Below are 15,130 nucleotides of genomic sequence, written 5' to 3' on the forward strand. Positions count from 1 at the left end.
TTTGAATAATACACACATCGCACACAGATACACTGTACAGTAAATGTAGGTTTTCACTTTCAATAAAGGTTTAAGCAAAGTTCAAGATAAGCAGTCCAAAGTCATTCACAGGTAAAATCAGTCAGTTTTCAGTCCAGGGATAACCCAATAACAAAGTCCAGTGTCAAAAACAGTTCAGTATCAGACTTACATCAAATCCAAGAATATCAATCCATTTAGAAGGAACAGCAATACTCTCCAACAGAAGCAAACAAAGACTCACTGAGACATACTCTCTTCTGAGACTAAGACTAAAACAACCCAGGTTTCTGGCTCCATCTTATGGCCGTTTGAGAAACCACACCCAATTACAATTTTAGCATTCCCTAAAAGAGGCAGTATTAAACTGTCTATCCTGGTTTATATATAAATCCAACCCAAATAGCTGTTAGGTGACTTACATTCCTAACATTCCTGCCTCATGGTTTCTTTTTCTATCTGGGGAAGGAGTCTTCCTTCACTGTTTTAGTACTATCTGGCACTGTCCTTTTGGGGTATACTTCCAAGAGGCAGGATGCAAACTTGGCACTGATTTTTTTTACTGCCTTTCTGGAGGGCATGTGACCTTTCCTTAAATTTGGATGATTTCCTTAGGATATCTTGTGAGGTGAGTGAGACCAGCTGGTATCTTTAAGTTGTGCAAATGGATCTAAGGATTGCTTTTCCTGGGTGTGCTTTTTCTGGAGAGCTTAAATGATCTCTCTGCTAAAGGGTTTCACTTTATGAGCAAGAGATGGCTGCTTGATAGTTATCACTGCATTATAACTATTTTCATTCCTCAAGGTGCTCTGGCACCCTGCCTGATTTGTAACTCTGGCTTGCAGGTATTTTTAATCTAATGATTGGTATTTAGGGCAGCTTTTTGCAAGCAAAGAAGCTTTTTATATTTTTGAACAGGTAATTCTTGACTTATAACAGTTCATTTAGTGACCATTCAAAGTTATAATGGCATTGAAAAAATTGACTTATGACCCTTTTTCACAGTTATGACCATTGCAGCATCCCCACTGTCATGAGAGGGCAGGAGAGAAGAAGTGCCCCTTGACATGAGTGATGTTGAGTTGGCCACACCCACCAAGCCACACCCACCAAGCCACAACCACAGAATTGGTTGTTAAAAAAACTGAATCCCACCCCTGGATACATGTTTGCAGAATTGTGTCAATGTCAGATCTCTTTTGATGCTTGTATCACTTGTTTTCCCCAGCAATTATAAACAGCTAGTATTTTTTTCCCATTTAATTGTGTTTGATTCTCAGAAATCACCTGGATAAGTTCTTAGAGTTTCTTTGGCAAGATTTTGGAAGTGGTTGGTCATGGCCTTCTTCCTTGGATTGAAAGAGAGTGACTGATCTGACCTCACCCATATTAGTTTTTTCCCTTTTCCTTTCCTTTTAATTGCAAATCACTGAGAGTGACTTAAGGAGTCAGGTAGACAAAAAGTTGAATAAATAAATGACCATCTTTCAAGATAACCATTCCCCAAAGCAGCTATCAAACAATATGAGAGGTAAAGATGCCCAATAAGTATATTTCTTAAGAGACTAAATAAAGACATTCATGTGGCTTTCTTGACAAGACAGAAATGGCTTATTTATCATTTTCCAGATTTTTCTTTTAACTTTCCCAAACAACCATAAAGGTACATTTTCCCCTTGTTCAGTCATTTCCGACCATAGTGGGCAGTGCTCATGTCAGTCTCAAGGCCATTGAGCCAGTGCTGTCTGAAGACATTTCTGCAGTCATGTGGCCAGCATGACAACATAAAGTGCTGTTACCTTCCCACCAAAGTGGTACCTATTTATCTACTTGCATTTGCAAACTTCCAAACTGCTAAATGGGCAGGAGCTGGTGCAAGTAAGTTCACCCCGTCACACGTCACTTGGGTCTCAAACCTGTTAGCTTTCCAGCTGACAAGCTCAGTATATTTAACCACTGAGCCATTGTGCCCACTGCAAACAACCATTAAAAATATAATAAATGTTATTCATAAACAAACATATCCAAAACTTTTTGGAGCCTTCTCAGAGATAAATAGGTGTAGACAGGCTTTCCTCTCTTTCCCTTCAGGGATCCTTGACTTATAGCAGTTGGTTATTATAGACTTGAGTAGGGGAGGGAGGTTTTTTGTGTGTGTGAATATATATGTGTTAAAAATGGCCCAGGAGACCTTGACTCTCAAAGGTGGCCCACAAATATTGTAAATAAATCCAATTACTTTCTTAGGAATGACACATACAGTATGCTTACTTTTTACCCGAGCAAAGCAATGTCAATTAATGTATTATTATTGTACTGAGTTTTAAGCCACAGAAACATTTAAGCAATATTGTGTCAAAACTATTTCTAGTTTTAATTTTTGCCCTTTATAGAAAGCAAGGGAACAATAGGTAATTAAGGATTTTTTCCCCAGAAAATCCTTCACCAACAAAATTTATTTTAAAACCCCAACATCAGTAATTATACTTTATACCATATGTAGGCTTACATACATATGAAAGAGATCTGTTTATTATGCTATAACTGCCAAAAAGCAAATAAACTTTAAGATAAACCGTCAGCTTGAATGCCTGCCAACATTAGGCAGCTGTCACCATATTAAAAAATACTATTTTATCCAGCAAAGGAAATATAAGCCATCATTTTATGAATATTTTTCTTTTTTAAGCCAGATTTTTGCAACATCAATGGCAGTTGGCTATATAGAGATATGAAAAACAGCTTCATCTGGCAGTTTTTGTCATGATGTTTTATATCAGGTGCACAGATAGTGAGAAGCTATAAAGATAAAAATATTCACAGAGGAAGAGGATAAAATCTATATATTGTCAAGAGTGTGTGGGATAGCAAATATAACAATGGAGGACTTCTGAACTACTGTACTTTGCCTAACCTTAGTTGACAAAATTGTCATTTGGAAACTACTGTACTTTGCCTAACCTTAGTTGACAAAATTGTCATTTGGAAAATGTAACAAACACTTACTATGACTTTTTCGGGTTTAATACTCAATTGTGTCATCTAGTTCAAGAACTTTATACAAAAAGCTGTATCTGCTGTTTATGTTGGAATAACACAGATAAGTTTGGCTAGTGGTGTAAAGATCTCCCATGGACATCAGATACAAAAATGCAGACTGTGGAACTCATTTCTCCCACTGGCCATTGAAAACTTCTGATAACAATTCTAGTTGGGTGAAAGACTTGAGTAGAAACTGGTTCTTCAAAGAGTCAGTCTCAAACATAGTAACTCAATCTTATTCAAAGTAGTATATATTGGGGAACAAAGTCACAACAATGACATCAATTATTCAGATTAAGATGAAAGTAATATTTTAATACCTCTGGAGGCACAAGATTGGAGAGCTAAAGTGATCAGGTTGGTGGTATTTTTTCTAATACATTTGTACTATTTTACTATTTCATAAATTTCATTTTGTTATAATCATTTATTAAACCAATGCAAAGAATACAGTGTTCTCATTTATTGTTTTCTAAACCAAACCTAAATGACTAAAAGACATTTTCTAATGACTTTCTTATTTTGCACAAATGACTGATTGTTCTTGCTTCCAGATAATTATGCTGCCAAAATAAATCAAAGTAATTCATTCATGAACTCACAATAAGGAGTCTAAGATCAGTACACAAAGCCATTTCAAGGGAATGGAGGCCACTGGCAAAGGATAAGCCCTTATTCTTTCTTCCCATGTTGGATAATAGTTTTCTGTGGCTTCATTCCACTAATAATGCGTGGGTTAGGTGTAGAGGTAAAAGGCAGTTTCATGTTGTAGAAAAAGCAATATCATTTCCTTAATGTGTCTTACTGAGTGTATTCCTAACACAAATGAGGTGGGCAAGACATGTAGGAAAATGAGAAAAATAGCTTATCATACAATTATTCTGTAACTTGCAAGTGACAGTCTGAGTACACTAATCCTCATTAGGTGTTGATTTTTCCCTATAGCTTCATATAGCTAATAGCAGGCAGCTTTCTCATAATTTAAATATCTTTTTTCACAAAAACATTTAAACACAGTTTTCTTCAGAAAATGCCTTTTAAAGGACATCAAGCAATGCATACATAGAGATTTCATCATCATACAATCACAATCACTGAAAATCCAACTGTTTTACATATGTTGCATTCAGGTCTGGATCAGTAACTTTCACCTACAGAGTTTCCCTTTTGGCTAATGTTGGTTGATGGCATGTTTTGCTATTGTTTGTATTTCCTGCTCCAGAAACCTCCATTTTCATATAATCTCATTGCAAAGCATTTTCAGTCATCAGAATCCTGATTTTGGTCACTAACTGTATTTTTTAGTATGAGTTTATAATTACCAGTAGTGTAACATCATGGTGGGTTTTGTTGTTGTTGTATTACTAGTATTTCATTTCTGTCTTGAAAAACGCTGCCTCCTATTTGCATTTTGACTCCCTAAATGTATAGCTCTGCAGATGGAATATTTGACCCCCTTCACTACATAAATCTTATACTGTCATGTACTGTAATTGAATATTGATGAAGTTTGTTCATTGTTTTCAAAGAGGAGCTTGACATCTAAATGTGGGCTGTCCACGGTGTGTCCAGAGGTGACTGGTAAGGCCTATATGGGCACGGAATGTCAGGCAGACGTGTGGACACCACTACTGCATCATCTGCAGCTCTGGCTTTGTGGAGTGCTCACTTCCCTTATTCTATGGTTATCCTTCTGTCTTTAAATTAGAGGTGGCATTCAGCAGGTTCTGATCGGTTCTGGAGAACCGGTAGCAGAAATTTTGAGTAGTTTTGAGAACCAGCAAATACCACTTCTGACTGGAGATTTTACAGTATCCTTCCCCTGTCATGCCCACCAAGCCACGGCCACAGAACCGTAGTAAAAAAATGTGAATTCCCACTACTGCTTCAAATGTCTGGCAGCCTTGGTGGATCAACGTGTACCTTGTCGGTTGATCTTGTGCCAGGGTTTTCTTGCTTAAGTTTATCTTGTACTGCTGCTTAATTTACTGAAACAAGGAGGAAGAGGATGAAAAACAGCAATATCAGTAACATCTAGAACTAATACTTCAATGAATATGTACACTTTATAATGTAACTATCTAGTAACACAAAATGTCTGTCATATTTAATAAATTAGTAAAGAAAATAACATATTACTTAACGAAATACAGATTTGCTTAAAATCTAAGTGTGATTGTGGCTTTTATAGGAGCACATCTGTCAATAAAGCCAAAAATACTCAAGTATATCTGACACTACTTGTGTGTTTATGTAGAGAGAAGGTACTACCAGAGCTAGCGCTGGAATAATAGGAATGATATTATTCTCCAAGCACAACTTCTTTTTATAAATTTGTTCTCATCAAATGATCAGTGTGTTCTCTCCAAATGTTATCAGGAATAATACCTAATATAAAAAAGAGCATCCTTTTAATTGTCCATTTATACTTTCCTGTGAACTCTCTTGCTAGTACATTTTGTCTAATGAACAGGTGTCCTATTTCATTGTGGGTAGATTTTTTTTTCAAATGTTTATCTTGAACACTCTCAAATTAGAGTTGAGAAGACCAAACATAAAATATGACCTAAAAGCATCATCACTGATATTTCATTTCCCATTGTAATCGCTATTGTTACAATATGCAAATTTGAAAATGTTACAATTTTTTAATTTAATGTTTTCTTCAGGAATTCATCACATGGCATTCTATTATTATTATTATCATTATTATTATTAACAAAGTTTTTATTTTTTACAACAAACATACAAACAAAACATGAAAACATAAAACTCTCTTTCAATTTTTTTTTTGAAAATTTTATTTGGGTTTTCATAATAATAATAATAATATTATAATATTTTTTGAAAATAACATGGTCCCGGGTTAAACTTCTTCATACAGACATAAACTCAATTTCATGCTCACTTTTATGTTCTATTCCATATCTTATTACTGTTTTACATTTTCTACATAGTTTTTCTCCTCTCTTAATTTTCTCAATTTTATTTTAATTATCTCATATCAATTCAAATAATTATATTTATACTTTTGTCTGTCCTGTTTCAATTTCATATTTTCTTTTCTCATTAAACAAATTTTCTCCTGTAGTTACTAATTGGAGTATGACACCTTTATATCTTTTAATTTTATCCATTCAACTCTTATTTAAGCTTCAATATATACCTTGAGGTTATAACATTCGATATAATACATAACTTCCAATCGAATTCTGCTTGGTACATTCTTAAAATACACACTATATTCTTAAAAAGTGATTAATATTAATTAAAGTCTTAACATCTTTAACATTACTTTTCAATTAAATATCATATTTCCTTGGGAACACTTATAAGCTTTCCGTAATTAATTTTTTTCCCCTATTTCTCTTCCCTTATATTTTATAAAACATTAAATAATTAAAATGTTCCCATCCTTTCCTAATTCAATTCTCTTATTCATTTTATTTCATTTATTTATTATCAAACATTTCACTAGATTACAATGACTATTTTATCCATCATTTTAATCATACGTTGTTTCATATTTTCTAAAATTATTTCTATTTCTAATATAACAATACTATCTTATGTACCTTTGCAGAATCACAAAATAGTTGTGATAATAAATGTTTTGCAATGAATGGAAATTCTTTGCTATGGCAAGACGGCCAGTTCTATGGGTGAAATAATATTGTTCTGGGCATCCTTTGGATAGGCTGAGAACTTGAGCAACTCAATGCAAACTGTTTCATGTCTTAATCTAGTAGTTCTCAACCTTTTCTTTATGACAGACCCGCTTTAAATAGTGTGTGTGGCCATGGACCACTGAGGCTTAACTCAAGATTTAAATCATAACATTTCTTCAACTTTTGCAGACCCCCTATGATGAAATCAAGACCTTCAAGGGTTCCACAAACCACAGGTTGAGAACCACTATCTTATATTCCTAGCTAAGAAAACTTCAGGTAAATGCCTCCCTTTTCACTATTCCAAGAAGCTCCTCCAACACTCAAATTCTGAATTTGGATGATATGATGATTCTGAATCCTCACACCATACCACTGACAAGTGTAAAATGTTACAGAGCTGATCACTCCACAGAATTCATTTTTACTATATATTTCATAATTCATCATCCATCTACTGCCTAGACTTGGAAGTGTTGGATCTAATCCTTTTAAAACAATCTCCAGTGTTCCCATTAAGGAGTGAATGTTTGTTTTTAGAGAACTTATGCTTACACTGTGAATTAAATATAGTAATTGCCATACCTGCTGAACATACCTGTGTGACTTTTATATTGTTATATAATTACTTTTACTTACACATACATAATTTAGAATACTTGCGTTCTGTTAGCTGGATCATGATCTCTTCCGGTGATACCACATTATAGGCCCCTATTCCTATAGCAGTAATATGTTCCAAAGAACTGCAATACTCTCAGTAGTGTGTTTAACAACACACAATATCACCTCTCATCGCTATAGTAATGTGCAGGGGTGTTACTATATTTTCTTCAGGATGTTTCTCTGGCTCAGTGGTGGGATTCAACCAGTGTTACTTGATGGTTTGGTGACTACGTTTTGCAAGGAAAATCTTTCAGCTAGGGATTGCATATTACCAAACAGTCCTTTTTTGAGTGTCTGTAATCTGTAATTTGATATAGTATTGTTCTATGTAGTAAATGAGAGAGTTCTTAAAAGCAGAATAAGAAAATAGACAAAGGAGCAGGGAAGGTATTTTCTGGAGATTTTGATCAAAAAAAAAAATAAATTCCAATCTTTAAAAGAAAGATTGAGAAAAACTTTTTGCAAATTGATAAAATACAAAATCCCTGTAGTGAATATCCAATAATAATACAAATCAAGTTGTTGAAAGGCTGGAAAATGCCTTTCTTCTTAGGATTCTATTTTCCTGCTGGGAGGGCTCCGGTGTAAGGACACAGACAACTGCTTGGAAGCTGGTTTATTTTCCAGGAAGGCAAGAGATAGCAAGAAGTCTGCGTTCCTGGGGCTTGCCATCTTTGTATAATAAACCCCTGATTTTTATACCTTTTCTCCTTTTGTGTGTGAGTGCTTGTGTTTGTATTTCTTAAGGTTTTAAATCCTGTCAGGGGGTTGTCTTCATTTCCGCCAGAGGGTAAACTCTGCGGGGTGGTTTGATTGGATTATCAGTTTCATCCTAATGTTTTCTTATATTTGTTTGGTGGCGATCTCCTGTCTGCTATGGAATTTATTTCGTGTCTTTTGTCTATTTGTTTTGCTGATTTGGCATGACCTGTTGTTTGTAAGGGATTTCTTTTTCTTGTTTCCCTAGCTTTCTTAATTACTTGGCTTTTGTCTAGGGGGCTTCTTTCAATACCTTTTATTAAATCTCTTTTCCTATGCAAGTTTGTTTTATGGCTGGCCTGATGTTCCCTTTGGGCTTTTCCTGCTTGGGTGTCACCACTGTCCTCATGAAGTTCCCTTTCCACAAAGTATAAGCCCTTTCACTACTCAGGAACATGCTGTGATATTTCTTATGGAAAGCCAGGAGTTAATGAAAATAGGCAACTAGATCAAAGGGAAGAAGCAAAAAGAACAGACAAAATCCAGCAGGGAGTTAAAGATAAAAACCAAAGCAAAACAAACACTTCAAAAGTGAAGTTAAAACCCAGCCCTTTTAACTTAATTTAATGTTACTTATCAGTGTATAAAGTTTGAGAACAGTCTGCTGAAAGGGAAAGGTGGAATAAGAACCAGTTATTTTCCCGCTGCTATCCCAGGAAACTGCAGTCCCCTCCCCCCTCGGTGGGTCCATGGCCATTCAAAAGTCATCTTGAGTCATTCTTAAGTGCCCTCATTCAAATCTATGGAGCAATGGTGCTAAAGAACTAACTTTGGCAGCAAAATCAACAGACTGCCAGCAAGAGAGAAAAATCTCTATTTGTCAGCAGCCATCTTGGGGAGGAGTCTCTGCAGTAGCCAACTTTTTTGAAACAATAATGGGCACATTATGTGGCAGAAGGGTTATACAAATACAATAATATACATTTGCCTTGGCAGTTAGGAGATCTCTGGATAAAAGTGGAGTGCTTTAAAAAGGATAAATATAGGATTATTTTGAGATTCTGATCCCAGCTGAAAGGTCCAAGACTGTGCAAAGATGACTTAGAAAGAGAACAATAATAGACATAGATTATGGAGTACAAGATGGGCTTTACATCTTCCTCTTATGAATATCTTGGAAAAACCTGTTTTAAGTTTGTAAATCTGCATGCAGGGAATGTCTTATTATTCATCTTTGTCCATGCAAAAACAATTTTGAGTAGTTTTTTTCATTAAGATGCTTCAAATAAATGTATTAAAGATATAACTGTAGCAAACTAAAAATGTGAACCTTCAAAAATCAGAAACATAAAATATGAATTCCATTATTCCAACAGAGAAATCTTTTTTGCCTTGTTAGGATAAGTATTTAAAAGTCAGCTTTTTTATGTAGTTCATTTTAAACTGCTTTGGTATGGGCTTCAGTTAATTTTTATTAAATGTATTCATTTTCCCCTTAAGAGGAACATGTAGGAACATGTTCAGTCACAGCCTTTCAACAACCTGAGTTTTAAAATAGCACACAATAATTAAGAGAAGACGTCAGGCTTACAATTTTATATGCAAAGTCACAAAAAGTAAAATATGTGATGTGCAACTGAATGAATTGGGTAGTTCCTAACTTCCCTCACCTCCTTTAACAAAATCATGGGTATAAGCTCTAAGTACTTTTCAAATATACATCCAACTTTTGGTGCTTATGGGTGCCCATCTGACTACATGAAACAGAAAAGCATCTTTCTATACAATTGTTTTCGGTTAAATGTCTATTCCCAATGAACATGTAATTTTACTGTCAACAATTTAAACATACAAATAAGTATCAAAAGAAATTTTATGCACTGATAAGTAACTTTAAATTAAGAAGTTAAAAAGCAATAAGCAGCCTAATTATATTTCCAAATAATCTTATATAGGATTGATTATAAATACAGGGGAAAGCGTTATGTAATTACTGTAAAAATAATTTTCAAATTCGGATGGTAAGCTTTATAGAGTATGAATTAGTTACTTTAGGTTTTTATGTTTAAGCCCACTTGAAGTTCAGATAAACTACTTCAAAATAAATCTTGATTCTAATTTTCAAATTACTAAAGAGGATAATATATTAACCATAATATAATGAATATAATGATAATAAACCTTAATATATTAACTACCTTATATACTCGAGTATAAGCCGAGTTTTTCAGCACATTTTTTGTGCTGAAAAAAACCCCCTCGGCTTATACTCGAGTCAGATTCCCTCTGAAAAAAAATGATGTGGAGCTCCGGAGCTGGGCAGCCGCTTCCCTGCTTCCGTGTTTCCTTTGCAACTTGTAAGCATGGGGGTAATCGGAAGCAGAAAAGTTCTTGCATGAGGATGTATTGTTTTTTCTTTATTTAACTGTTTTTTTTTGGGGGGGGGGGAAGTCCCACCGTCATGTGAGAATGCTCAGACACGAAATCTATCTGCCTGAAAATAAGTGTGTGTTTGTGTGTGTGGGGATTTTAACAGAGGGAAGACATAGGGAGAAGGCAAAAGCGACGGAAGATCCTTCAGGGGAAACTGAGGGGGAGACTCACCCTTGGTCCAGATGAGCCCCCTTCCCCGCCCCTAAGGAAGCAGAGGCAGCCAGCAAGGGCAGGCAAGCCCCGTTCGCGGACTCCATCCGTCCTCGCTCCCACCCACCCAACCAAAGCCACGAAGTCCCCCAATCGCGCAGCCCAGAATCACCCTCCCCTCAGGGGGCAGCAATGACGCCCGGTATTTCCTGAAACAAGAAACTCCGCCGTGCAATGAAAGCGCCCTGGCTCTATGCTCAGAAAACAACGCGAGCCGAGGTGGCTTTGTTTCCTCAGCCCCAGCTGCTTTCAGTCCGCTCAGGAAGAGGAGGAGGAGGTGGTGGCAGCGGCTCGCATTATTTTCTGAGCTCTAGGCTCTAGGCTCGTGATCTCAGAAAACAACGCGAGCCGAGGTGGCTTCGTTTCCTCAGCCCCAGCTGCTTTCAGTCCGCTCGGGAGGAGGAGGAGGAGGTGGTAGCAGTGGCTTGCATTATTTTCTGAGCTCTAGGCTCTAGGCTCGCGATCTCAGATAACAACACGAGCCGAGGTGGCTTCATTTCCTCAGCCCCAGCTGCTTTCAGTCCGCTCGGGAGGAGGAGGAGGAGGTGGTGGTGGCAGCGGCTCGCATTATTTTCTGAGCTCTAGGCTCTAGGCTCGCGATCTCAGAAAACAACGCGAGCCGAGGTGGCTTCATTTCCTCAGCCCCAGCTGCTTTCAGTCCGCCGGGAGGAGGAGGAGGAGGTGGTGGTGGCAGCAGCGGCTTGCATTATTTTCTGAGCTCTAGGCTCTAGGCTCGCGATCTCAGAAAACAACGCGAGCCGAGGTGGCTTCGTTTCCTCAGCCCCAGCTGCTTTCAGTCCGCTCGGGGAGGAGGGGAAGGAGGAGGTGGCGGCAGAGGCTCGTGTTATTTTCTGAGCTCTAGGCTCTAGGCTCGCGATCTCAGAAAACAACACGAGCCGCCGCCATCACCTCCTCCTCCCCCTCCTCCCGAGTGGACTGAAAGCAGCTGGGGCTGAGGAAACGAAGCCACCTCGGCTCGTGTTGTTTTCTGAGCCTAGAGCCAGGGCGCTTTCATTGCACGGCGGAGCTTCTTGTTTCAGGAAACACCGGGCGTCGTTGCTGCCCCCTGAGGGGAGGGCGATTCTGCGCTGCATGATTGGGGGACTTCGTGGCTTTGGGTGGGTGGGTGGGAGCGAGAACAGACCAAGTTCGCGAAGCGGGGCTTGCCTGCCCTTGCTGGCTGCCTCTGCTTCCTTAGGGGCGGGGAAGGGGCTCATCTGGACCAAGGGTGAGTCTCCCCCTCAGTTTCCCCTGAAGGATCTTCCGTCGCTTTTGCCTTCTCCCTATGTCTTCCCTCTGTTAAAATCCCCCCCCCACACACATTTATTTTCAGGCGGATAGATTTCGTTTCTGAGCATTCTCACATGACGGTGGGTCTCCCCACCCAAAAAAAAACAGTTAAATAAAAAAAACACAATACATCCTCATGCAAGAACTTTTCTGCTTCCGATTACCCCCATGCTTACAAGTTGTAAAGGAAACACGGAAGCAGGGAAGCGGCTGCCCAGCTCTGGAGCTCCACACCATTTTTTTTTTCAGAGGGAATCTCACTTGAGTATAAGCCGAGGGGGTTTTTTTCAGCACAAAAAATGTCCTGAAAAACTCGGCTTATACTCGAGTCAATAAGTTTTCTCAGATTTTTGTGGCAAAATTAGGTGCCTCGGCTTATATTCGGGTCGACTTATACTCGAGTATATACGGTATTTATATAAACTATCAAATTCAAAGCTTTGTTTCTTGACACTGATTGTGCTGTCCAGCCAGTGTATGGGAATTGGATAGTTAGCAATTGTGAGCTATCCCCTTAAGGGAATGCATCCTGGGAAATGTAGTCCATGTCACGTGACCACATCTGTAATCCTGATTGGTCACTAAATTGACCCTCGATGGGTTGGGGGAGGTTTCTTCACTCTTGTCTGAACTCACGGACTCGTGGTAACTGCTCTACCTCTACCACTATGAGATGGGAGGAAAGGGATAAGGAGATAACCATCTTTTTACCTACAAGACAGTTATGCAAAGGATTGGTCATTAAAGAAGAACTTCATCACAAATGTGAGTCATGAGGATACCTGATGAACCAATAATAAAGACTTGGTATGAATGTTTTGTTGAGTTTATCTATCTGCATCTGTACAGAAGACAAAATCTACCACTGAACAGAACACAGAAAACTGATGAACCACTTTCTCAAATCATTCCCTTGGAAATTTAATCCTAAATACTTCCTAATATCTTCAAGTGATTTTAATTATTTATTGCTTAATAAATAAGCAGTATAATTATTTATAAAGAATATATCTAGGCTTCATGTCAGATATAGTATACTATGTATGCTAAATAAATGATTTCTCTCAGAGGAAGAAGCTATTTATGACTGTTATAAATCAATTACCTAAATTTCCATTCTGACCTATAATTGGGACAATTTAAATGCCTTTTCAATAATTTTCAATAAATTTAAAAAATCAATTCATTTATGTTGTGTCATGCATTGTTTTTCACTCATTTGTGTGATAAATTGAGAACTCTTCTATTTTGTTTTTGCAGTAACACAGATGAAAATTCCATTTAAAATTTTGGTCTTTTTTTCTTTTTGGAAATTTTATTTGAGTTTTCACAAAGAGAAAAAAAAATACAAATAAAACATCTTTTTTGAAAGCAGCATAATCCCGGGTTACATTTCTTCATACAGACACAAATTCAGGTTCATGCTCATTTTTATATTCTATTCCATATCTTATTACTATTTTACATTTTCTGCATAGTTTCTCCCCTCTTTTAATTTTCTCAATTTTATTTTAATTATCTCATCTCAATTCAAATCATTGTATTTATATTTTTTGTCTGTCTTGTTTCAATTATCTATTATCTTTTCTCATTAAACAAAATTACTCCTGTAGTTACTGATTGGAGTATGACGCCTTTATATCTTTTCCCTAAAGTTGTAACATTCAATATAATACATAACTTCCATTCAAATTCTGCTTGGTACATTCTTAAAATACACACTGTATTCTTAAAAAAAGAAAAAAATTATAAATGTATCTAATTAAAACAACATTCCATTCCAATTCAATTCTATCATTGATATTAATATTCATTAAAGTCTTAACATCTTTAACATTACTTTTCAATTAAATATCATACTTCTATGGGAACAATTATAAGCTTTCCACAGTTAATTCCCCCCTCTTCACTTATATTTTATAAAACATTAACTAATTAAAATGTTCCCATTCCTTCCTAATTCAATTTTCTCATTTATTTCATTTCACTTATTTTATTCACAAACATTTCAGTAAATTACTGAAATTCAGTAAATTGAGTAGTTTGGAGAACCGGCAAATACCACCTCTAACTGGCCCCACCCCCATCTATTCTCTGCCTCCTGAGTCCCAGCTGATCTTTTGTTGCCCTGAACAGGAGAACAGAAGTGGAAAGCAGGTTATTAGGGTGGGGAGGGAATGGGATTTTGCAGTAACCTTCCCCTGCCACGCCCACCAAGCCATGCCCACAGAGTCGGTAGTAAAAAATTTGGAATCCCATCACTGGGCCAATCTATTCAGAAACCAGCCCCCAAGCCGAAACTGGGGAGGCCACCTTTTAGAAATACAGATTTGGTAATCCATTCAAGATAGAATATTTTGAAATTCACTGCAACAAAGTCTGAACAAAGGCAGAATGGTAGGATTAGTCATCACTCAAGATCCAACACAGGACAAAGCCATTAAGACACACAACCCATTCAGAACACAAGGCTGTTCATTGCATCATCTTAGAACAGTCCAAAGTTTAACCAAACCTGGGAGCTCAAACACCTAGGATTTGCATTTCCTCTTTTGCCTATAGAGCCAGCTATAACCCCTACATGACCGCATAGGAATCTGACAACAGCTAATAGAATACATGTTCTTGCACAGGAACAGGAAGTTCAATCCAAATTTATTAAAAGAATAAAGGAACAAATTATATAAATACAATTAAACAGTATCTTTGAAATGGTACTAGTAAAAGTCATTTATTTTAAGGCATCTTTCTAATGTTACAAATGCATGTATCTATTCTGAGAAACAGAGTATGTTCTGGTCTCAAGGTACTCCATCCTGCACAAACCAGCCTGCTGTATGAGCATTTATTTGTGATCTATTTACAGCTGCTCCATTGTTTTTAGAGAAGATATCCATTAGATGAGTTGTAGAATTGGAAGAAAGGAAAATACCATATTTTTGTACAAAGGGTAGATTGTAAAATACACACTTTTGTAGAAACTTTTTAAAAAATTACGATAAAGAGGGGGGAGAGAAAAATATTTTGATTAGATTGATAGGATTTTATTTCAAGACTTGTGAAGAGTCAGGATCTTCTACCTTAACTAACAACAGTATTTTAAA

Source organism: Pseudonaja textilis, chromosome 8, assembly GCF_049901715.1.
Source record: "Pseudonaja textilis isolate UNSWEBS1 chromosome 8, rPseTex1.2, whole genome shotgun sequence".
Lineage (NCBI taxonomy): Eukaryota > Metazoa > Chordata > Lepidosauria > Squamata > Elapidae > Pseudonaja > Pseudonaja textilis.